This window comes from Durio zibethinus, chromosome 19 (genome assembly GCF_047325235.1).
Source record: "Durio zibethinus cultivar Kanyao isolate XHJ-2024 chromosome 19, ASM4732523v1, whole genome shotgun sequence".
Lineage (NCBI taxonomy): Eukaryota > Viridiplantae > Streptophyta > Magnoliopsida > Malvales > Malvaceae > Durio > Durio zibethinus.
Window position 1 is genome coordinate 19,525,841 of NC_143180.1, and position 23,456 is coordinate 19,549,296.

Sequence of the window (23,456 nt, forward strand, 5' to 3'; positions counted from 1 at the left end):
TTTGCTAGAATTCACTGAAATTTGATTTTTAAAATTTTAGTTTTGCCAAAATTCACTGAAATTTGATTCTCAAAATTTTAGTTTCTCAATATTCACATTCAACATTTAAAGAGTATCATTCAAATTTTGGATATTCACATCCAAAAGTTTAGAGCTTTTCATCTGAGTTAAAAAAATTCACACTTGACAAATTTGGGATTCATATCGAAAAAGTTTAAAGCTTTTCATTTGCATTTTGAAGATTCACATCCAAAAGTTCAAAACTTTTCATTCTAGTTTGAAAATTCACATTCGATGAACTTTAGGGTTTCACATCTCAAAGATTCTCATTTGAAACTCAAAGATTCTCATTTGAGTTGAAAGATTCTCATTTGAAATCAGGACTCCATCAAAATATTCAAAATTTCTTTTTTCATATGAGCTTTAAACTTTCACCAGAGTGAAAATTTTGTAAGTACTGAATGTCATGATCAATGATGCAAATGCTTTCCTAATGAAGCAAATGCAACAATCTAGATTTTCATAATGTCATATTCTTAACCATGATTCATATGTTTACTGTATAATGCAAATGCATATCCAAAGCAAAGTTTTAAACATTCTCTAAAAAACAATGCCAACGTAATGCATGTAATGCAAATATCAATGTCATGAAATTCTAATTAGAATGTGGTAATATGGTCCTCAAGACTCCACCATCTCATGTTTTCTCCTTGTTTAGCTTCTCAACACTTTGGAATAAGTCTCATCAACTGGTCATCATTATTTTTATCACTTGATTGCCATTCATAGACTTTTTAGCACTAATAATTCCAGAACAAGTTTCGTTCATTGCCCCATATCATTTAATCACAACTCACTGGTTCCTTAGTATTAGCAATTTTAGCATAAATTTCATCCATTGACCTATACAATTTTCACCACAATTCACAAGCTTCTTAGTACTAGCCACTTCAGAATGAATTCTATCTTTTGATCCATTATGTTCATCACTTGATCACTATTGACAAGCTATGTCGACCAATTCATCCCCATACTCATCATTTGGTCACACCATGTGCTTTATCAAATCATCCTTTTTCAGGTTTCTACCATCTCTTCTTTTTTCTCTTATTATTTTGGATTTCTCTTCAAAAGAATGCAAGACTTTTTTATGCACATTGTCATTCATTCATCATCATTTCAAATCATGACAAATATAATGCACTCATACATTTTCTTGATTTATTCTGGGGATGTAACAATAAGAGAAACACAGGATGATTTGAGAGCAAGGTAATCAATGAGGAATGAGTTTGGTACAAAAACAAATGGGGAAAGAAACAAGTTGGATGCATGTCATTGGGATGAATGGTATATCCAAATAATGAATATTCAGACAATTCTGAACATTAATCCAAGATTCTTTTTCAAAAACTCATTCCATTGACTGTCAAAATCATTTTGAGCTTATCAAACTTTGTTATAACTTTGAGGGAATTTTAGATGTCTTTGACCTTCCACCCATGCGTCCAACTCTCAACTCAAAGATCTTTTTACCCAAATCACCTTTTCAGGTTTTCAATTTGAGTCTTCATTTTCTCTCTTTTTCATCTTTTCTATTTTTTTTTCATTTTTTCATTCTTTCACCCATTATTGATATCTCTTCCACATCAATCTATAGACCAACATAGCATGATTATGTCATTCCATCACGAGCATGCCTTAACCTAACATATGACCATTCAATCTGAGCATTCACATTTGATCCAAATGGACTTTTAAAGGTTGTAATGTAGGCCATGGTGAGGGGTCATGAATGAAATGGATAAAATAGGCTCAAAACATGTGTTTAAAGGGTTTAAAACCAAAGGATCATTTCTTATCATTTGAAACAACTTGGCATTTTGCCCCTATCCACTTCATTTCACTTCATTTTCTCTTTTTCCATCTCATTCCTCACAAAAATATTCTCATTTCTTTGCCTTAACTTGTTTATGGCACTTTTTCTTTCTCTCTTTCTTTCATTTTGGTTTTCTTTCTCTCTTTAAGACCTTTTATGATCTTTTACCTCTTTTTTTTTCAAAAAAACCCTCCCATGTGAAGAGTGATCCTTGATCAAGGTTTTTTAGAAAAAAAATCATAATAGTCTCAAAAGGGTAGCAATGAATGGTTTTTCGAATGGTAAACGAATAACAGCCATTTTTCATCTCAAATATGAATGCTTTTCTAAACATCATCTATTGAACAAAAACAAGCTTATGGATGTTTATAAAGAACTACACATCTTCAAGACATATTCACATCTACTAGTAATAGCTGACTTCTTTTGCTCAAACAGTCTCATCAGATCAATGTGAATAAGTTTTCAAAATAAATCACAAAATTATTGTTATCTTTGTCTAAATATTCATCATTTAGAATTTAAGAATGAGAAAAAATGCAAAAGTGTGGAATAGTGGTTGAGATGAAAGAGAAAATCTAATGAAATGCATTATCCTTGCCTTTTATTAAAATGATAACAAATGAAGTCCTATTGGATAAAAGAAATCCTAACATTACTCTAAAAAAAATCCTAATAAACAACTTCTAATCAACCTTAATATCCTTCTCCAAAATTGTGTCCCTATGCAATTAGATAAAGGATCTTTATTGATATCTTGCCCTCTGATTCATTAAAGCTCTCCAAGCCATTTTCGATCAACGTGTTCTTAATTCTCACTCAGAGCATTGACATTGTGATTAGGCAATGGTTGCCATTAACATTAAGTGTTGTTGCTCTTCCTTGGTCAAAATTTACTATCCCATCCTTGATTAACCGTTGCACCTTATGTTTCAAAATAATACAATTTTTAATAGAATGGCCAGCAATTCCATAGTGGTAATCACAGTGGGCTGTAAGATCATATCATTTGGGATAAGGTGGTTTAAGTGGCTCCACACGGTTGGGGCAATCAAGTGGTTATTGTAGAGCTCTCGGTATAACTCTGTATAAGTCTTGGGGATTAGATCAAATATAGGTCTTTCTTAGGTAGCTCGTAGCTCTCATGAACCACTTACTGGGCTAACAGGATGAATTTAGGGTCTTGCAAGAGGTTGAATGTTAAGGCTGCATGTGGAAGCTTGAAGGCTAAAAATAGGTTGTTATGTTGATGGGTAAGATGGTTGTGGTGTGGGCTGGTATGAGTAAGATGAAGTATTGTTCACAGCAGGATAATATGGAGGGTATACTTATGGTGGATAAGGTTGATAACCCCTATACTGTCTATCAAAGCTCACAACTTGAGCTTCAGTCTCTTTTTTCTCTAACATTTTCTTAGTTTCTCATCCTTTCAACTTGCCATTTTTAGTGGCATTTTCAATGATTTCTCTTGAGATCACCATATCGGCAAAGTTTTTTATTGCATTCCCTATCATCTTTTCATAATAGGGAGATTTCAAGGTGCTAATGAACAACACTGTGGTTTCTTTCTCAGTCAGAAGAGGTTGCACTTGAAAAGCAATATCCTTCTACCACTAGGTATATTCCTTAAAGGATTCAATCACTTTTTTTTCATGTTTTGCAAGGATAGGCGATTAGGGGCTAAGTCTATGATATGTCGATACTAACTGAGAAAGTCATGGGCCATATCACTTTAAGAATGAATGCAAGTCCTATCTAGCTGGACATACCACCTTATAGCAAAGCTTGTAAGGTTGTCATGGAAAACATGCATCAATAGTTTTTCATTATTAGCATGGGCAACCATTTTTTGATGGTACATAGTAATGTTGGTCTTCAGACACTTTGTACCATCATCTTTTTCAAACTCCGACACCTTGAACTTCAGAGGAATAATCACATCTGAGACTAAACAGAACCTAGCAACATTCACAGAACCATAAAAACCAACTATTTCCACTGATCGTAGCCTCTCTTCCAGCATACTAATCTTTTGGTCAGCTTTTAAGTCCCCTAGTGACTCACCTTCTTTTGATTTTAACTTTTTGTTTTCCTTTGGATCGTCCAAATCAAAGACCTAAATTGGCTCTACTGCCTTTTCTATAAAGACAGAATTTATATAACTCTGATATTGGCCAGGGTTTAAAGCTGATGGCATTTCAAGGTATGTGTGCCCTACAGGATAAGTGAACTATTATGGCAGTGGACCTTGTGTGGACTGGGCTTAAGGCAGCCTAAAACTAAGAGGGTACAATGGGTCATCCACCTCTTATGATGGATGATCTTATTGGCTAGTACTTTCTTCTATACCTTTTCTCTTGTTAAATTTGTTCAAAGCCTCCAAAATCCTATTCAACTCTCCTTTTAGCTTTTCTTGGGCTTTCTTTATCCCCTTAAGATGATTGAAATTTTCTTGTTTCATTTATTTGGCTCGAGCCCTTGTATTGTATTGGTGAGTGAGGTTACTTGGTAGAGCTATCCTTGAACCTTAAGCATCACAATTATGATCAGAAATGCTATGCTTTATGCAAGATATATTGATGCATGAATGAAATGTACATTTTTATGGATGAAATAAAAATGATGTAGATGTAGAATATTACATATGACAATGAAAATGATACATGATATGTAATACAAATGCACAAATTTAAACAAACAAAATGGTTCGTTTCATGATGAAATGAAAGTGATGCAGATGCACATTATTACATATGATGCACAAAGTTAAATAATCAAAATGGTTAGAAAGTCATAAATTGTTCCTTTTTGTGTCCTAGTTTTGAGGTATATCTATCACTAGGTAGGAAGAGTTCTATCTTAGGTTTGGCCTCTTAAGTGTACACTATATGTTGGGTTAAGTGATTTTGACCCCTAAAGGTTCCCAAATTGTTCCTTACATTATTATCTATCATAGACTAGTAAGGCAATCAAAACCTCACCCATCAAAGGCTACCAATGGAAAGGATTCAATTTGAATAAAAGTATTTCGCTAGCCACTGCGAAGGCATTAGAACCTCACGAAAACATAGGTATTTTACTCCCTCCTAGAGGGATGAAACTCGGGTATAGAGCTTATGTTATGCATATGCATATGAATGACAAAGTTAACAAAGTAAATGAATGAATGAAAAATCTATACAAAAAGTTCAATTTTATTAGGCTTTTAGATAACACGATTTATTTGCTGGCTTGGCTCTCAGTAGTCCTTAGTGGAGTCACCAAACTGTCATAACATTTAGATCTGAGGATCTATCGCTAGACATTGACTTAAGGAGTTACCACTAATCTTTTTTTGTTTAGGAGCGATTAGCCACCTAATTGAATCTGTCCCTTTTAAGGAGGAATCCTAAGTTCGACTTAGGTATCTCGAAAAGGCAAATTCAATGTCTACGAAACTAGAACTAGGTCCGAGAGTACGGTTATGTATGAGGAAGGTTATAGCACCCTCACAACACCCATCAGAATATGGTACTAGCTTGATTTCATGTTATCCATTAAGCCTAAAAAATTTACCAAGTAATTAATTACTTGGAATCATTCTTAATTGATCCTAATATTTTTGGCAAAAAATTAAGAAAATTTCCTCACCTTAAGAGTATGCAAGAAAACTACTATTTCACTTGTAGAGGCTCCATCGTTGGATGATTTAACATTAAAAGTTTTCTAATAAAAGAAACAAAAAGAGAAAAGAATGATGATTTTACTTTCGATATAGATCTCTTTTGTGTTTTATAAAAAAAAAAACTCATGTTTTTATACAAGAAAAATTGATACTTTCAACTTTTCTTTAAAGCATTTTAAGGTTTTATTTTTCATATTTTTTTTAAAAAAACTTGATACTTTCAACTTTTCCTTAAAATTTGTTTTTTTTTTAGAATTTTATTTTTAAGGAAAATTGGTATTTTCAACATTTCCTCAAAATGCTTTTTTTTGGAAATTTTATTTTTAAAAAAATTGATATTTTCTAATTTTCCTCAAAAATATATATCTTTTTAAAATTTTTATTTTTTATCCTCAAGGAAAATTGATACTTTCAACTTTTCCTCAAAAATGTTTTTTTAAAAATTTTTATTTTCACGAAAAATTGATACTTTCAACTTTCTCTCAAAAATATTTTTTTAATTTTGTTTTATTTTGTTTTGAAATAATAGCATAACTGAAAATATTTTTACTCAAATTATCTTTTAATTATTAACCAACATATCCTTAATGAATATAAATAAATCAAATGAGTGCTAAGACTAAAAACAAAATAATGGGCTAAGATCATAATTAAAGTGAGTCTAAGCCTATTTAAAAAGGAATTTTAGGCCTAAATGGATCACTGTGTGGGCTGGTTCAATTGAAGCTCAAACCGGGTCTGAGCTTTAAATGGGTCAACCAATCCCTCTTCTCCTTTATCCTTTTTTACTGCCAATCCTTTCTTTCTCTCTATAAGTGGGCAAAAACCTAGAAACTACACCGTTGCTCGTTGTCGCCAGTTGCTACCAGCAGTCGGAGACCATCGTCTATGGCCTGCAAATCTTCCTTCAGTAGTCTTTAATCCCTTTGTTCTTTCTGCAAAATGAATTATGAACCCAATAATCAAAGCAAAAGGTAGTTGCTTAGATCCTTAAACCAGCAAATTTTGCTGCTATGCACCAATCACTGCACTACTACGCCGTTGCAAGCCACCAATCACTGCTGCTATTCGTGGGTCATTCCTGCCATCGAAAATTTTTTGGATTCATTATGCTTAAGTATCTGCTTGTCATTGACTTGGGTTTAGGTTTGATTGTTTGCTGTTTACTTTGTTGTCTTGTGTGAAATGGTTCAGTCTAAGGTGATCAGACAGTGTAAGAAGTCTCAGTTGTAGGATTGGCAATGATGGCAGCTTCCGCAATGATGGTAAAGGTAGGGCTACAGTAGTGGAGAGTAACGTTGGCAAAGGTGGATTGTTTTGATGTAAGAGGCAAGGGTGGCCACTACTTGGTGATGAATTTTCCTTTGTTATTTCTCGTGTTTCTGGCTTAAAGTACCGTGTGTTTCTATTTTCCTCTTTGTGTTTCTTCTTTGATCACTTGCCCGTGTCCTCTTCCATTGATTCTTCTATTGGTTTATATGACTAAACTTAAAAGAATTTTAAAACAATTGTGATTCCGTTTACGTTATCAAAGAAAACCAAAATTTATCTTCCCTAAAATGAATCCCACTCCAACCCTATCACTGTCACTCACTTCCTCCCATTAAGTCCGATCTTAAAAAAAAAATATTAACCAGATAATGATGAAATTAAACTAAAACTAAACCACAAAATATTAAAAATAAATAACATAAATAAATAAATATGATATACACAAAATATAATTTAAAATAAATAAAATTTTACAATTGAGCTTATATTGAGCTTCCCATCGACGAAAGCCGCGAACAAAATGAGGTGTCTACATGTGATAACAAGATCTAGAATATTGGTATTGAAAATTCTTATATAAATTCTTCAATATGTTGGTAAAATTTAGAAAAGATTTTCTCACTTAAGAATTTTCATAAAGATTGCTGTTTACAACACTCTTAACAATTCCATCATCAAAGACTCAAAATCTAATTTTTATAAAAATAATTTTTTTCGCAAATATCTTTCACTATTTTGATAAAAAATTTTATCAAAGATTATCTTCAAATATGTTGGTAAGATTTTATGAAAATTATTTTGAAAACACCTATTTTAAGAAAAAAAAAAAAAGAGGAAAAGAAAACAAATTCATAAATGTATCAGGCAAATAGAATATTATGCAATAAATCATGCACACAAATTAAGTTCACACAAAATATCATGCAAATATATAATTATTCATACAAAAATATAAATCATGCAATTTACATAATAATCAAACAAAGTAAAAAAATTTTTGAATTCTAAAAAAAATTGAATTAAAAGGAAAAAGTATAGGAAATAAAATTCAAAACATTGTGAACCAGGTTAGGAGTAGGAAGCAAGGCCATACATGGGTCTTAGTTAGGTTGCAGGTCAGACTTTTCCGTGTTGAGAAACGGCACCGTTTCACTGCTTCATAAATGACAAACTTCCAACTTTTCCTTTTCATTTTCTTTTTTACTTTCTCTAGACTTTCTAATTCTTTATCCTTTCTCAAAACTAAACAACCAGTTATAAAGACCAACACCTGCACCTAAAGCCCGATTGAAGACAGCCACCTGCTCCACTGTTCACCAGCGATCAAAGTCCAACACAAAACTATTTTTAAAGTCCTTGTAATCCTCTGTTCACATTTTCTCAAGAAACCTAAACACTAAAACATCAGTAGACCAACATGGAAACTAGTGAGATATTGCTTACTACCACCATCGTTCATCATTATTCTTCTTTTCTTATCACCTTGCCTAGACAAAAAAATCCACAATCTATTTGAAATCCTGGTGTCAAAACCTCATTTTCTTTTTCCTATTTTCTACCTAAAACCTTATCCAAGAACCCTTTGGAACTTTCCTTTGTGCTACATAATTGCTAATGTTTTATGTATAGATACCCAATTGCATGTTGCCTTCATTTTTTGCCTTTGTTTTCTATTCAGTTTTTTTTTTTTTTTTGGTTTTTGTATTGGGTAGTGTTTTTTGGATGCTTTGTTTGCTTTGATTATGGGTTGGTTTGGTTTTTGGGATTATGTCTGTTGAATGCTTCTCTGGCTCTATTTCTTATTGGCTTTTATGCTTCTACCTCAAATGCCTTCTTTGGTTTGTACTGCTTTTCTTATGATTGAATGAATGCTGTTGATTGGGAAAATTGGAGTTGAATATCCACTCATTTTTTGAAAATTTCCTTTTTGCTTCTTCAATTGCTTTTTGTTGCTTAATCTCCCCCTTTTATTTTGCCGATTACCTCATTTATAGGAATCAATCCCATTTCAATTTAGACCAATTTTAATATTCACCGGATCTTCTATTATTTTTTCTTTTTCATGAAGAGTGAGATCAAAGTATTTCCATAATTGACTTAACCATTAAACCACAAAATCGAATCTTGGATTCTCAAAATTGAGATCTTTAACCATTAAACCATAAAATCAAATCTTTGATTCTCCGAATAAGATATTGCAATTCCCACTTTTTTTCTACTTTTGACATTTTTTTTACTTTTCCTTTGACTAAAACAAAAGTATACAAAAAAATTAAGATTAAAATTAAATCAAAACCTAAAATGTTTGTTTGGGCTTTTAATCATTAGGTCCAAAATTTTGCATTAAGGCCAAATTGACAATCAAAACCCATTTTAATTTTGATAAATCCATAGACAAAATGGGGTGTCTACACCCTTTAACTAGCGGCCACTAGCTTTGATGAGCTATTGAATAAGGGACCTTGTGACCCCAACCCACAAATAAAGACTATAGGAGGTACTCGACTAGAAGAGGTTACACACTAAAGAGGTCACAGCAAAAAAAAAAAAAAAACATAGAATTTGGAAAAGAAAGCCATGATTCCTATTCGCCACCTTCTTACCACCCATTCAACAACCTACCATAAACACCAAAACTAGCCCTTTCATGACCTACCATTGACCAAAAAAACCACCACAAGCCCACCAAAGTACCTTTAGTCGAACTCCTTTCACCATTGATACTCCTTCAGCTCCACACCCATGATCTTTAACCCTTCTTAATGAAGTACTCCAACTTTCATTTTGCAACCACCAAAGCCACTAACACAACCTAATTCCCTAACAAACACTAAAATCCCATAAGGCCAGTCCCCCCTTCTTGGATTCCAACTTCCAACCAAGTACAGTGATAGCACTTAAAAACATAGTGATTTTATATATAACAATAGATGCAAAATTTAAAATTTTGGTTGATTTTGGTGCCTTAATGCTTATTTTCATGATTTTAGGGTTTCAAGCTTATGGACATCATTTTCATGCAAACCATGCATGCATGCAAGCAAGAACATATTTGACCCTACCTTGTAAGTCTATAGTCAAATCCTATTGGCCTAATTCCCTCATTGCATTCAGCTAAAGCAAGATTATTTGAAGACTTTCACTTGCTCTAGGATTTATCATATGGTAAAAAGAGATCATGTGGCTACTTCAAAATATTAGAAGAGATAATGCTTATTTGGAGAAAGTGGCAAGCATTAAGACTTTCTCATGCTTCATCATATTCAGCCACCCTTATTCTAAGAAGAATTGCATCCAATTTCAAGCTCACGTAGACTCTATCTACTCAGCCAAAGAAGGTTTATCCAAGAATGACTCTTTTACTAAGCCATGAAGGAATTTAAATGAATAAGGGCTCTTTTGCTTGCTTTTTGAAGAATCACGATAAAAGGAGGACTCTTGCCATTTGAATTGAAAGAGTTTGGATAAAATTCAAATGCATTGTCTTATAATTCAAGAGCTAGCTGAACGTATCTAGAAGAATGAATCAAGATGGAAGCTACAAAGATCAAATGCCAAGATTACATCCTAAGAGACCATTTGGCCAAGACCATTTCACCATGAAGAGTCCTATTTGGCCATAATGCTTTGGAGGCCAAGATTAAGCTCTATCATGTAGCATTTGAATTTAAATACAACTCTTATAATCCTATCCCTTTTATGGCTGAATCCTTAAGTATAAATAGGGAGGCCATTCACTTCATTTCATTATCCCTTATCACTCGCTTCTTTTCTCTTCTTTCTTTTAGTTCTTTTCTTTAGTTTTATTTAGTTTAGTTATTGGCTTAGTTGATAGATTTGCCAATAACAAAAGCTTTGTTCTTTATATTATTTTTCTTTTAATTCAAGAAGTATTTTTCTAAGATCTCTTTTTCATTACTTTTAGTTTCAAATCTTGTTCTTTACTTTCTTATTTTTAGCAAGCAATTTTTTTCATTTTACAAGTTTGATTCAAGAATTCTTATTTTATTCTTTACAACTCTTTTTAATATTCTACAAGTTTGTTTTTATGTAAGCATTGTTTGAAGTTCATTATAAGTATTGAACAATCTCCATTTTTCTTTGCTTTCAAGTTTCTCCTTATTATTCTTTAGATCTAATTTTTAGCCATACACTTTTACTTCTCAAGTAACAATTGGTGAAGTCAAGATCTAAGCTTACATTACTTTCAATTTTTCTCTTCTTTGCAACCAAACCCAAGTTTTCATCTATTTCGATAAAGGATCTTAAAATCTCACCATGGGTACTTGAAAAGCAAGCCAACATTTATAATTTATAATCCCATTGGAGATGATACTAGAATACTTTCATTTTATTACTTGATCTTTGCACTTGCAGGCTATACAAAATGCAACAATCAAGTTTTTGGCACCATTGTCGGGGATTATTGATGTGTTCTTAATATCAATAAGAATTTCTTAAATTTTATTATCTAAATTCTTTTTCTTTTATCTACTTTTATTTTTTCTTTGGTCTTTTCTTGTTTGTATGCGCAAATCTAAAAATATTGACTTAGCTCTAGTTGATAAAGAAATTGAAAGGACATTCAAAAAAAGAATAAAAGAACAATCCACATGACTTACACCAATGCCATTGGCAAATGCAAACAATAAAGCTCAAAAAACTTTAAAGAATTACACAATTCCTCATTCTAATGGTTTTTAACCATCCATTAGAAGGCCAACCATTTTAAACATAACTTTGAAATCAAGCCTTCAATTATACAAATGGTCTAAACTTTTGTCTAGTTTTGAGGACTACCAAAATATGATCCTAACCTTTATTTGTCTAATTTTCTTAAATTATGTGATATTTTTCACTAGAATGGTGTTTTTGATGATGCTATTAGACTAAGACTTTTTTCTTTTTCTCTCAAGGACAAGGTGAAAAGTTGGTTGACATCACAACCACCTGCCTTTATCACAAAATGGGATGATTTGGTACAAAAGTTTCTGGCAAAGTTTTTTCACTAGCTAAAATAGCTAAGTTAAGGAATGAGATCAACACATTTCTACAAGCAAATGATGAAACACTATGTGATGCATAGGAAAAATTCAAAAAGTTGCTAAAGAAGTGCCCACATCATTGACTACCCCAATTGCTTTAGATCCAAATTTTCTATAATGGTCTCACTTCACCTATGAGAACAACTTTAGACTCAGCTACTAGAGGGGCAATTATGAGCACGACTCTTAAAGAAGCCAATGAATTAATTGAAGAGATGGATGCTAAAAACTACTAATGGGGCATGGAAAAAAGGGTAAGTAAGAAATCTGTTGGTTTACTTGAGATATATGTAATCATCTTCATCAATTGCCAATTAGTTGCTCTAACTAAGAAAAGATAGAAGCCTTAGGAGCCTAACCCTAAAACAACCATGTAAATGCAATCCAAAACCCATTTTTTTCTTGTGATATCTATGAAGGATCACATTCCAATAAAAAATGCCAATTCAAGATAGAACTTATCTGATACATCCAATAGTCAAACCTAATTACAATCTTTATAGCAATACCTACAACTTTGGATGGTGAGACTACCCTAATTTTTCTTAGAACCAACCAAAAATAACCAAAACAATAACTTCCGGCCTAGTCCATCAACCTATAACCCACCCCAAGAAAAAAAAATATAGTTTTAACAATATGTTGACCTAATTGATGCAAGCCAATAATGCCAATATCCAAGGCCAAGCTGCATCCATAAAAAACCTTAAAAATCAAATAGGTAAACTAGCCAAGCTATAGTCAACCGCCCTATAGATACATTTCCTAGCAATATTGAATCCAACCCCGAAAGACAAGACAAGGAAGGTTGCAATTCTATCTATTCATTAAGAGATGTTGGGATGGAGGATTATGATAAAGAAAATGATTTTATGGATGAACCTATAGTGGTAAATGTCCCTAGTTTTATGAAACAACCTAAAGTAGATTTTGTAGAAAAGAAAGATATATTAGAAGATGAACTCTTAAGATTTGGAAAAAAAATTCTAGACGAATGACCCTATAACACTGAAGGCCCTGAAAACATTGAATCATATGAGGAAGACACTGAAAAGAAAAATGCTATGATGGAATATAAAGAAGATCCTAAATAATATATTAAAGGGTCAGCTGAAAAGGGCAAATACTACTGCAAATAGGGAGAGAACTATTAAAAAACACTTCAACCTAAGCCTAAAGAGGCGGTGCAAGAAATAGTTCAAGAGGAAATAGTCCAAGAAGAAGCAAGTCAAGAAGAGAAAGTTCAAACAAAGTCAAGGATGAATGCAAGAATGTATAGGCAACGTTTCAATGTAGCCTAAAGAATGTATATGCTTTAGTTAATGGTTTATAGAATCCATTTTATTTCTCATGTTTTAGTACTTCTGCTTCTAAGATCATTTTTTTGTTTCTCAATCAAACTTCTATTTATATTTATTTAATATAGTTTGGATAGCATTTAATAAATAAAATTCTAATAATTTTCTAAAGAATATTAGTACTTTCATCTTAAAACAACAACAACAATAACAACAACAACAACAACAACAACAACAACAACAACAACAACAACAACAACAACAACAACAACAATAATAATAATAATAATAATAATAATAATATAACATTAAATCTATGTAGATATATGACCTGATCCAATCTAATTTGATCAAACTCAACTCAAACTCGAAATTATTTAAACTTAAATTAATATGAATTTGAAATGATTCGAATTCAAATAATTCGAAAGGTTGATTCAAAATTATTATTTAAAAATAAATTTATTTGATTTTAAAATACAATAATTTAAACTCAAAATAATTCAAATCCAATCGTCTTAAACTCAAATAATCTGAGCCTTTATCCAAATAATCTGAACCGACAACCATAAAAAATTTCTTTTACCGTAATAATTCAATATGAAGTATAATGGCATACAAAATTGCCACCACTACCATCTATAAATCTTTTCCAAAAATTGTCTGTACAATTAAATTCAATATTTTAAAAGATATCCATTCAAATGTGTGATTAATTAATGTAGAGATAATTAACAACATTATAAGAAATTTGTGTAAAATGCATTCATCCATCAATTGTCATAAGATTTTATACAATTATATCCAAGTAACATTGCTTATTGTATTATCTCTTCATTTTAAACACGGTAAAGAAGTTTGCCAAATTTCTGAAAGTCCCCTTAATGATGCAATTATCAAGGAAAACATGTCTGCAAGGCATCGAGACAATTTATTCATCTCCAACCAAGAACTCCTCCAAACAAATAGTACATTGTTTCTTGGAACTCAAATCCTCAAGTCTTCTCCTTTTCTTCATGAGTAAAAGACCATCTTCATCGTATCACCAAATTTCACTGTTTTCAAAGCTTGAATAGATAACTTATTAGTAGGCTTGAAATTCATTGTCGTCAATACTCATCAATCACATGATCAAACTCACCATGAACTATTACTAATTCTAGGACCAACTTTTTCATTTTACGTCCAAGATTAATAAGGTCTCTATCAACCTCCCATGCAAAAGACAAGATGTCTGGAATAATGATAGACTGAAGGAGTTCTGGAGATACAACATGTTGGCAAACAAGGAAAGTAGACTGTTTGAACCATACTTTTTAAATAAAGTCATGTGACGAGTATATATGACCGATTAATGGAATATTTTTACGGTTGTTTCGAAATCAAGAATTAAAACATAGCAAACCTCTAACTCTAATTTAAAAAGACCGTATGGTATGCAACAATAGAGATATTTTAAGTGACTATCTATTACATGAGTAATCTTGAGTCGTAATTGGAAGCCATGGCAATATTTTGAAAATAGATTTCTAGGTTTTTGTTGTTCTTATTTTGAGAATAGTTGTTGCTAAATTTAAAAAAATAATAATAATAAGTTGCTTATAATGGTTTTGATGGAAGTTTTGGATTTTGGAATAAAAAAAAAATAGACTTATTTACATATATAGAAGATTAAAACCTAATTAATTTGTTTTTGCACCACCTTCCTCTTTTCGTATTTACATTGCTAATTGAACTCTAATTAGGAGTATAACTCTACTAGGGTTTAGGAATTTGCTATATATATACGGCAATTAGTTAATTATTTTTGTTTCTTAAATAAAATATTTATTTCATTTTCGTATGCAGAGCATTGTTTCTATACATTTAAGTAATTGCAATAAATTTAATTAATAGAGAAATATTATAATGTCAATGTCTCTGAGAAATAAGTAGGAATTAAATATACATTTATATTGCTAAAAGTTTGAATTGCTAATTTTAAACCAAAGCAAAGGAATACATACATATATACATATACAATACATAGGGAACTTAGGTTAATAGAAATGGTTGTTTATTAATATAGAGAATTCCCATTCAGTCATTCAATTAAAATTACAATAAAAAATACAGTAATATATTTAAACTGGTAAAAAAATTAAAAAGTTCATAAAATTATTTTTTAAAAAAATCAATTCTCATCAATCAATCATCATTACTGTTACCTGTTTATAAATCTAATAATAAGAATATTATTGTTTAAACTTTTAATTACTTTTATTCATTGAATAATGAAATATCTATTTTATTTTAATATGCTAAACATATTTTTATTTGTTTTAAAAAAATTATATTATCATTTATAGGTAGGTATTAGGTTATAATATCTGTGTAGACTGTACACATATGAATATTCATAATTAAACCAATATTCAATGATATACCAACGTACCTATTTACTATGTAAACATATATTTATTGAAATTATGCCAATTCTTCAAGCTAAAGTTCGGAACCACTTAATCTAAAAGTGTATATTAACTTATTAATTATTTAATTACTTTGTGTTACAGGCTATATGCCTTGTTGGACTAGAATTTGGGCTGAAATGAATAAACGTAAGCCATGTTGGTAGGCTATATGTGTTACAGGCCTATTTAGCTTTATTTGTTTCTTTTATTAAATATGTTTTCACCATTATAATGGACGAGGGGATTATTCCTTTATGCTAAAATCACATTTACTAATTTATTCTTTTATTAAATATACATGTAAAACCACATTTACTAATTTATTAGTGCCATGACCACGTTAGTTTATTAGTCTTCGTGGAAAATTAATTGGAAAGGAGCTGAATAAATACCTGACAATATAATTAACGAAATATTCTTTTGAACTATCCAAATCATGGCTTCTTTCTTAATATCATTCCAAGTCTTGTTGTTTCTCATGCTTGTGTCGGTTCAGTCATCCTACGATCATGAAATATTTTTTTTATTTAATTCAACCTTATTTTGCATGAAAATTTAAGGAAATTTCAACATTTCACATGCTCAAACTAAAATTTCATTATTTTAATATAGTAGGTTCATTATTAGTGTTAATTTACATAATTCCTTTATTTAGGACTATTACACAATTTTAATATATAATTACAAGGAAACAAAACGTTTGAACATGACCATTTAGCTAATAGTAAGTGCATATATGTTTCTGTCAAACATAAAATGTTTGATATAAATGGAAAAGAAGCTTTTAACCAAAGGTTTCCAAACCACAATGTTACTATCCAACGATACTGTGAAACTAAAATGTAAAAAAAAAAAAAAAAAAACCCCTAATCTCTCTGTTTTTTATGTTAATTTCTGATTAAATTCTTTATCTAATATATTTAAGTGATTTGCTTTTATTTAACCCATTGACCTTGCATATATAAAAAAGTAATTTATTTTTAAGGATTTAACTCATTTTAATTTTATTTATTAATGAAATGTCACCTGTGGCTACGAAGTAATACTTTATTTTTTCTTATTCTTCTTAATGTTGAAATTAATTGTATTGGTTCGATGATGATTTAAGCATTTTTTTTAGCATTTTGTCTTTTTGTTTTTTGGAATTTTTAATATAGAAAATGGTGGTTTGAGCTTAATTTTTAGTGAGATATACATATTTATTGTTAAATCAAAATTTGGATGCAAATTAGGTTCTTTTATGGAAAAAAAATCATGGAAATTATTATTTTTTTTTTAAATCTAATATATGAGTGAAAGTTTTAAACTCCCCGTTTAGGTTTACAAGATTTTCAGGTATCGTATATTCATAATTAAGTAATAAAAGAACCTAATGAAATAACTTATATCATTATTAAAGAAAAATTATTTCATTCATTGGCAGTAGAATTTTTAAACTCTATAAATCAAAGTAAAAGATCAAAACTTGTCTCTAGCTTTTTGGTCTCATGATTAAGAAGGTTTATGAAGACTGGTAAGGTAGAGTTTGAACCATACCATGCCCATCTCCTATCTCCAATCCAATGGATAAAAAAAAAAACACTTGCTTTATTAGAGTATATTTATAAAAATTAACAAATTGATTAATTATTTAAATAGACATAATGAGTTTTTAAAATGCCCACTACTTAAAATAGTAATCCGAATATTAAATAGACCTTTTTTTTTTATTTATATTCCATACACTATTCAGAAAAAAAGAAGAATTTGTATTTAATTTATTGGTACATTTCTTTTTTATATCTCCATTCAAATCTATAGGATAGATTAGGATCTATTATGATATATAAATTGAATTGATTAAGTAAAAAAAACGTAAAAAAGAGTCTTTCCTTTTCTATCTTTGCCTATTTTTTTTGTCGTCCTATATTTATAATTTATACATCTCCATTTATACATGAAAATTACATCAAAACAAAAATATGTAAAAAAATCATTTTATCTATCTAATAAAAAACAAACTTGAATTTTTTTCTATTAATTGGTAAATGGTCAAGCTCGAAGAGAGAGTATGCCCAATTTTCATTTTCAATCAAATTCGATATAAAACAACTTTAAAATTAATTTGTAATATTAAAAATTACCATAGTAATCCTATAATATGTATAATTTTTTGAGAGCATATCATCTACAATTATTGTAGTATAATTAATTAATTATAATTTACCATTGTGTAGAGTTCATAAAAAAATTATGTAAAGTCCACACTTTTATGTAGTGGACTCTTACATAATTTTTTGTTGTGATTGCTGTAATAAAAATTATAGATGAAATTAACCAATTTTTTTTGCAATTAATTTTGTTCAAAGTCGATCGTTTCTTCAAATAAACAAAAAAAGAATTCTCTTCACCATATTATTAAAAGAAAAACAAATGGAGAAAAAGAGATAAAGTAATTATGGGAATTCATTGAGATTTAATAGTTTAGTCTCACACAATCATTGTCAAAATGTAGTTAGGATAAATATGAAAACATGTTGGACTAAATTTAACTCAAAATTTTAGTTTGGGAAAAAATGTTTTGTGTTTTTGTTAATAATTATGTTTTGTATTTTATTGGCTATATATTATTATTGGAAAATTTGCGTTAAATTTAATTACAGTCAAACCCCAGCTATAATTAAATATTAAACATGAAAAATATTTTGTGATGCTAAGCCTTGAATTTTTCAAATAAGCCTCCATCCTTCTATTAAATCTAATTAAGTCCTTAAAAGAAGTTTTTTTTTAATCTAATTAAATCTTTAAAGTATAGTTTTGTTGCAAAAAGCATTTTTTTTATGAAAATTGCAAAAGAAATATTATTTCTTGCCAAATCAACATATATGTCTTAGTTACTTCTACGAAGCCAACATCTACATAGCATATATTTGAAAATAAAAAATTCTTTGGAGGCTAATGTGGCCAACTACATTAGCCATTCATTACATATCATGTAAACGACAGCTTAACTTAAATTTTTATAGTTTGCAATCAAGCATTGATTTAACAAAAATAATTATTATCGTTGATGCAGTAAATATATCGAATTTTAGTGATTTTCATGTAAAATAAGATTTAATTAAATAAGAATAATTATGCTTTCAATTGGATAAAAAAAGATAAAAGTTTATTTGAGAAATTTGAGGAAAGGACAACATTTTTTTGGCATTTTATTAAAAAATAGTACAAGTTAAAGGTATATAGTTCAAAATCATCACTCAAATCCGTTTCAAGTGTACTCAATATAATTACAATTAAACTTTGAATGATTTAAAAGACAAGGAATGAAAAAAGATTAAAAAGATGAAATTGTGAGAAATAATGTGCATGACTGTGTATAAGAATAAATGGATGAGTAAATAGTAATATCAAAATGTTATTACCTGAAGTTGTGTTTATTGTAATTTGGTTTACTCACCAATTGTATTCTTTGTTTGTTCAAACAAATAAAAAAGTGATATTAGAATTGCTGTAGCATTCCAAAGTGAAACACTATAGCAAATCGATACCACAGTAGAATATTACAGTCAATTCACCACAAAAGCTTTATTACTAGAGTGCTTTAACATTTTCAATACAAAGAAAAGAACAAGAAATAGATTGAAAGCAAATACAAGAGCTTAAAACTATTATTCAAATTGTTAGCACCTTAATATTAGCCATTGTAGATTTCATGATCCCATAATTCTCCCAATTTATGGTTAAGAAAGGATTGGGCAATGGAAGCGATTGATGGGTAAGGGCTTAAGCAACTTCTCGCATGGTTGGCCGAAGTTGGGGATTGCCATTCAAGCATGCAAATGCTAGCTTTGTAGTAGAGACAACATCCTTTACAACTCGTCTTATCGATGGTGAAAGACGTTGGTTAATCACATCTTTAAATAAAATATGTTGGTTGTCTACCAATGTCGATGTCAATGTTGATGCCAATGACGATGATGGCAAACATAAAATCAAATCACCAGGATGCTTTCCCATAAGCATTTCCATTGTTGGCACCCCAAAACCGTAAACATCACATGTCTCATCTAATTTCATTGTATAGGCCAAATTTGCTCAGAAAAATATATCTAATCAATGTGCTCTATTAAGCAAGAAATATATCTTATCAATACACTATTATATAAGAATATTGAGAAGATTATAAAATGTCAAAAAAAATTGCAAATGTTTAAAATATTAATTGAAAACTGAAATTCAAAGTATCTAATAAAATTTTACATTTAGTTCTTCAGTTTGATATATTGAATATTGAAAATTTAAGTGTTAAACTTCAAAGATTAATTACACATTTGACACTTGAAATATGGTAAAATTCTTAATTTGATACTTAAAACTTAAAAAGTTACAATCATAATACTACTTGAATTTTATTTTAACGCATCAATTTGCACACAAAACAAACACTTATAATTGAATGTTGACATGTTTAAAGCATCTTAAAAAAAGAAATATCAAAAAATACCTGCAGCTATGTACCCGAAAGTGTCAGCAAGTGAGGTCCACTTGGAGAAGTGAGGCTTTAAAAGGTTGGCTGTGCCAAACTATGAGACATGAGCCTCATAGTCCAAATCCAAAAGAACAGTATTGCTGGAAATGTCTCTATGAATTATAGGTGGTGAATGGTCATGATGCATATAAGACAAGGCATTGGCCACTTCTTTTACAACATTTAGCCTCTTCTCTCAATCCAACTCCATTGCCTAATCCTTGTTGGTTAACACCATTTTCAAACTTCCCTTTTCTACAAACTCATAAACCAAAAATGAGTTCTTTGGATGTGAACAAAAGCCATACAGCTTCACAATGTTATGATGCCTTATTTCTGATAAAGCATGAATCTCGCTTTCAAAGGCTTTCAAGTTGTTGGAAATCATGCTATCTTCAGATTGGTGAAGTTTCTTCATAGCAACCACCTCACCAATGGGTAGCGCAGCTTTATAAACAGTTCCATAGCCTCCTGAACCAATGCAATTGTTGGAGCTGAAATCTTCAGTGGCTTCAATAATGTTCTCTTAGAGTATTCTTCCATTATATCCCCACAATGTGAAAAAATCTCCCAGTTGTGCCTAGGCCATTATTTTTTCTTAAGGCATCAAATGAAGCCTCATGGAATGCCTTAATGTTGGGAATAGGGCCTTCTAATTGATTGTAAGAGCTATTCACAACAGTCAAGCTTTGTAAATCATTGAAAGAAATTGGGATGGAACCATTGAGCATATGGTGAGAAAGAGCCAATATTTCCAAGAAATGTAATTCCCCAAGCTGTTGTGGTATCGCTCCAATAATCGAATTATGACTCAAATCTAGGATCTGAAGACCATATATGAAGCTTATTGAAAATGAAATGCTTTCTCCAAGTTTATTTTTGCTCAAATTCAAATTCAATAACTTTGAGCACTTTCCAAGTTTATAAGGAATCGAACCACTTAAATTGTTTGATGCAAGTTAAGATGTTGTAGATTTGAAAGAACTCCAATCTCTGGTGGAATTTTGCCTGAAAGTTGGTTACCACTTAGCAGAAAACGGAACATCAATGTCAATGCTCCTAATTCCTTGGGAATCTCACCAACAAGATGATTTGAAGAGAGATCGAGTTCCTGTAACTGAGTTGCATGTTGCAACTCTTGTGGGATCTTTCCAGAAATGTTGTTATTGGAGATTTGTAGGCTTGTTAGATTATGACATTGTCCCCATTTTGGAGAAAGTTCACCATAAAATCTGTTGTTGCTTAATGAAATATAATTCAAATTCGGATACACAGCAAAAGTTTCTGATATATTTCCTGTAAAGTTGTTTCCTTCAAGCCTAAATCTGTATAAACTTTTGCAATTTTTCAAAGTTGGTGGGATACGACCCGTCAAATTGTTGTTGATAACTGAAAGATTTGCGACTTGTCCACCCCTGCATAAATTTTTAGATAATGGACCACTGTGATGGTTATCTCCTGATTGTAATGATTGCAAATGAGTAAGATGTAACCTTGCAAGCTTCATTATGTTTCCAATTGAAGCAGAGATTGAACCACAGAACATATTTTGATGAAGGTAGAGAATGGATAAGCTGGTCAAGTTTCCTATGGAAGCAGGGATTGAACCAAAGAAATTATTTTGACTCAACGCAAAGTCAGTGAGAGATTTAAGCATGCCTATCTCTTGAGGTATCGATCCAGAAAACATATTTTGGTAGAGGTAGAGAAGAGATAAGTTGGTCAAGTGTCCTATAAATTATTCTGATTCAACAAAAATTTAGTGAGAGATTTAAGCATTCCAATCTCTTTAGGGATCGACCCACCCAAAAAACATATTTTGATGAAGGTCGAGAATGGATACTGGTCAAGTTTCCGATGGAAGCGGGGATAGAACCACGCAGATAGTTATCAAAGAAATAGATCTCGGAAACTAAACTCAGCATCCCTATCTCTAATGGAATGGAACCACTGATCTCATTACTTGCTAAGGAAATCAACTCAAGACCTTTCAATAAGCAAATTTCGGATGGAATATTCCTCGAAAAGTTATTGTATGACAAGTCAAGGAGGGTGAGCTTGGAAAGGTTCCCAATGTGTGAGGTAATGGGCCGATACAGTGAGTTGTTACGAAGGTTAAGCCTCATCAGGTTAGGGAAGAAAAGAAAGTTAAAACTATGAAGTGTACCTTTCAACCCATAATCTGGAAGGCTTAGATTAATGATGCTTTTAGCCTTGTCGCAGGTAATTCCAGCCCAACTGCAATGGCTGTCTCCAACCCACAAAGCAGAGAGCAAAGTTTGGGTGTTGTTGTCAAGGCTAGCTTTCCATTTTAGAAGAGCTTCCGCTTCTTTACCTCTTGTAAGTGCAGCAATGGAGGATGAAGAAGCAAAAACAGAGGAAGAGTGAAGCAGGACAAGTATGAGGAAGAACATGACTTTGAATGGTATTAAGAAAGATGACAGGATTTGGACAATTCAAAAAGGATCTTTTGTTAATTTTTCTAAATTACATTGGCTAGCATGGTCAGGTAATTATGCAAAATACAAGAGTATTGTAGTCACTACGAAACATCAACATCAAATGGAAAAATATAACTCCAAGACCGATGGATCTTTTACGTTTAAATTAATTTTGGTAGACGATGATTATCAGTCTTCTAAGTTTAAAGGACAATTTTAGCTTTCGTTTGCACTTATTATTAATGGAATATTAAAAAAAATCATGATAATTTTTTTAATACATCAATCAAAATTTTTAATTCTATAAATGAGTTTATAAGATTACTACAAGCCATACACATCTTTGTCATCATCTCTAAAATTTAATATTTTTTTATTTTTATTCAAATAAAAAATTAATTTTTTATTAAATTTGAATAGGATTGACATCTCTAGCGTAATGGAAATGATTTAGGATTCACTTGAATTGGTGATAAGATTAACTTTGGTGAGATTAAAAACAGTAATTAGATTAGATACTATATCAATGAGATTAAAATCAATTGTCAAGATATGTGTTTCCATAAAACCAAGCAATGGAAGTGATGTAAATTATAATTAGAGGATAAATCACCATTAAATTTGTATGTAATAAAAAATTAAAATTATTTAACATTTATAAAATTAATAAATAATTTAAAAATCAGTAAATTATTTTTATGTAAAATAATAATTTTTAGATAAATAAGTAAAAACTAATAAAAATAATAATATCTCAAATGATATTTTTTTCTTTAATTTTTATTAATAATGTAGTTATCTATTTTTAGTTAAAATAATAATATAATATAATACTAAATTTTATATTTAGTTATTAATTTTTTATATAATAATAATTTTTAATTTATAATA

General features: G+C 30.5%; 1 long non-coding RNA gene and 1 other non-coding gene across 2 annotated transcripts; one reads left to right on the plus strand and one right to left on the minus strand.

Moving 5' to 3' along the window:
- Positions 1-6,094: 6,094 nt before the first annotated feature.
- LOC149513495 (uncharacterized) lies at positions 6,095-7,054 on the plus strand. The gene is made up of 2 exons (XR_016330198.1): positions 6,095-6,616; positions 6,741-7,054. It is a non-coding gene; the product is annotated as an uncharacterized LOC149513495 (long non-coding RNA).
- Positions 7,055-11,841: 4,787 nt separating this feature from the next.
- Positions 11,842-11,948, minus strand: LOC149513496 (small nucleolar RNA R71). The gene has a single exon (XR_016330549.1). It is a non-coding gene; the product is annotated as a small nucleolar RNA R71 (small nucleolar RNA).
- Positions 11,949-23,456: the final 11,508 nt, after the last annotated feature.